Source organism: Aotus nancymaae, unplaced genomic scaffold (genome assembly GCF_030222135.1).
Source record: "Aotus nancymaae isolate 86718 unplaced genomic scaffold, 86718_ANA_hifiasm-v0.15.2.pri h1tg000062l, whole genome shotgun sequence".
Classification (NCBI taxonomy): Eukaryota; Metazoa; Chordata; class Mammalia; order Primates; family Aotidae; genus Aotus; species Aotus nancymaae.
In genome coordinates, this window is record NW_026988476.1 from 4,366,511 (window position 1) to 4,369,689 (window position 3,179).

Here is a 3,179-nt window from a genome sequence, read left to right on the forward strand (position 1 = left end):
TGGGTAGAAGCAAAGAGGGAGACTCATTTAAGACCAGGAAGCCAATACATGAGAATGAAAGGAGAGAGGAATATGGTATCATCACACATCAAAATCTACTCAAGTATCCAGTCTAGCAGATCATTCAGTCTTTGGAATTCCTTTTATTTATCTTGGAGTCTATGTTTGTCTCAATTTAGATTACTGCTAAAATGGAGAAAAAATACCCCACCCATGAAGCAGCTGAATTAAAAGAAAACATAAACTGACCTTTAAAAATAGTTTGAATTCAGTTTCTTTGGAAAGGGAGACTGTAAGATTGGCTAATGCTCAAAAACGGTAATTTTCCTTTATTTAACTCAAAGTAATAATTTATCTTAAAATGAAATCACAGTTACTTATAAAGATGATGGTATCTGGCTTTTCATTTGGAAGTATTTTCCAGAAAGCAACTCAGAAATGTACAAAGTTAAACCTATACACACATTGGGTGTATGCGGTCAGGAGTATGCTTTGTTTACCTGGAACTGATTTTAACTGAATTGCCCTTCTTTTAAAGAAAAATGTGCATCAGACAGGTGGGAACAGCAGCTGAGGAGTGAGACAGCAGGATATGTGGGCTATGTGGATATATCCAAAGGGATGGATGAGACTGTTGCTGAGTTCATCAAGAGGACCATCTTGAAAATCCCCATGAATGAACTGACCACAATCCTAAAAGCCTGGGACTTTTTGTCTGAAAATCAACTGTAGACTGTAAATTTCCAGCAGAGAAAGGAATCTGTAGTTCAGCACTTGGTTCGGCTGTGTGAGGAAAAGCGTGCAGGTCTCAATGTTGCTACCCTGTTAGACATCATTTATACTCAATTTCATCAACACCAGAACATTTGGAATGTTTTTCAGATGAATAAAGGACCAGGTAAAGATGTTCACCTTTTTGATATGAAACAATTCAAAAATTCATTTAAGAAAATTCTTCAGAGAGCATTAAAAAATGTGCCAGTCAGCTTCAGAGAAACTGAGGAGAATGTAGCCTGGATTCGAATTGCCTGGGGGAACACAGTACATGAAGCCAAACCAGTAGAAACCTACCTACGTGGTATACTACTCCCAGACTCCGTATGCCTTCACGTCCTCCTCCAAGATGAGGCGTAATGTGCCACTTCTGGGTCAGGCACTGACAATTGCTAGCAAACACCATCAGATTGTGAAAATGGACCTGAGAAGTTGATATCTGGACTCTCTTAAGGCTATTGTTTTTAAACAGTATAATCAGATCTTTGAAACTCACAACTCTATGACACCTCTACAGGAATATAAATATGGATTCAAGGATCATTCATGAAAACATAGTAGAAAAAGAGTCCAACAAATAACTCAGGAAACGTTTGGAGATTATCCTCAACCACGACTAGAATTTGCACTATATAAGCTTGAAACAAAATTCAAAGTGATTTAAATGGGAGCATCTTGGCTGAGAGGGAAGAACCCCTCTGATGCCTAATAAAGTTCTCTAGCCCACATCTTCTGGAAGCATTGAAATCCTTAGCACCAGCTGGTATTGCAGATGCACCCCTTTCTCCACTGCTCACTTGCACACCCAAAAAGAGAATGAATTATTTTAAAATTAGAGATAAATAAGATGTGTGGTTTCATAAACACAGCTCCTCCTTCATGACATTGCATGTGCACTTCAGTTAATGACTGGCTGTATAGCTTCTGTCTGTAAACTTGTATTTTAGAAAATCCTTGTTATTGAAATTTTAGAAATGCTCACATAATTGTTGGGACTGATTTATTCCTCCACGATATGCATCCTCTCTCGCATATCTTGCTAACAGTTGTGGCATTTGAGATGACAGGACATACATATATATGATCCCACACTCGACCTTGAGTGCCTGAATGCTCGGAAATCAAGCATTTGGCACAGTGCTGGAGACTTTGGGGCTTGTGTTCTTTTTCCCACTGCTGTCTCTTCTTGATTCTGGGGAGGTCGGATTCCAGCCGCTGGTTTCCAGAGATTGATTCTTAAGCCTTAGATCCACAGAAAGAAGCAACAGGAAACTATACTCACTCAAAACTTTTTAGAAGAATCATGAAATTGGTCCATTCAAAGGACAGAGTTGAGTCCATTGTGCTACTGTTGCAAGAGGTTGCATATTTGGTGAATCAGTTTTATAAAATAATATTCTTGTTGTAAATATGATACTTTTCATGATCTGTTTTATCACATGTGTAACACTCAAACTGACAAATATTATACTGACTTATGAATAAAGATAAAAAAAGAAAAATGTGCATCACTTTCATTTCAGTAGAGTTTTTTGTTCAACTCAAAAAAAATGACAAAAAATTAATAGCCTTATTCGATTTTTTAAAATCTTACAAATTAAAGATAAAAGAAAAATGGTCAAAGGACAAATAATTTTGACATGGCCAATAAACATTTGAAACAATAGCTAACTTCATTAACAGTCTAAGGAGTACAAATTATAATGATATAAGGTACCATTTTTCACTAGTGCAGTTGGAAAGAAAAATTTTAAATGATAATAATGTTGGGGCATGTATATAAAAATAAATGCAATGGTATACACTGCTAGTATAAATGTAGTGAGTGTTTGCGTGTATGTATATACATCCACATATATAACTTCAAAAAGGTATTGATTCAAATTGATTATATATATGCATATATAAGTATATATTTATAGGAATATATACAAATATATGTGTGTGTATTTATCTAGATACATAATATTATAAATATATTTATATTTATATTTAGAGGGCAATAAGCATTTGAAACAACATTTAACTTCATTAAGAATCTTGAGGAAGAATCTTCATTTCAGTAGATCTTCATTCTTCTTTGAGGAAGAATCTTCCTCAAGATTCTTGATTTCTTCAGTAAATCTTCATTCTTCTTTGAGGAAGAATCTTCCTCAAGATTCTTCATGGAATCAAGAAATGGAATGGACCACGAAGAGATGGTCTTCATGGAATTCCCAGCATACTTCACACCAGAGAGAGAGAGAGAATATAACATCCATTGTTCTCCATAACTATTCTCGTTACATTAAGAATGAACAACAACCAGGAAGTGCAAAACTCTGGCAGCCATGAGCATATCTGAACATGTGATTTCTAAAATTCATGTCCTGTATGTTACACACGCACACACACACACACACACA

At 35.7% G+C, this 3,179-nt stretch overlaps 1 pseudogene; it reads left to right on the forward strand.

The window, feature by feature from the left end:
- Window positions 1-621: 621 nt before the first annotated feature.
- Window positions 622-1,622, forward strand: LOC105728363 (centromere protein N-like; annotated as a pseudogene).
- Window positions 1,623-3,179: the final 1,557 nt, after the last annotated feature.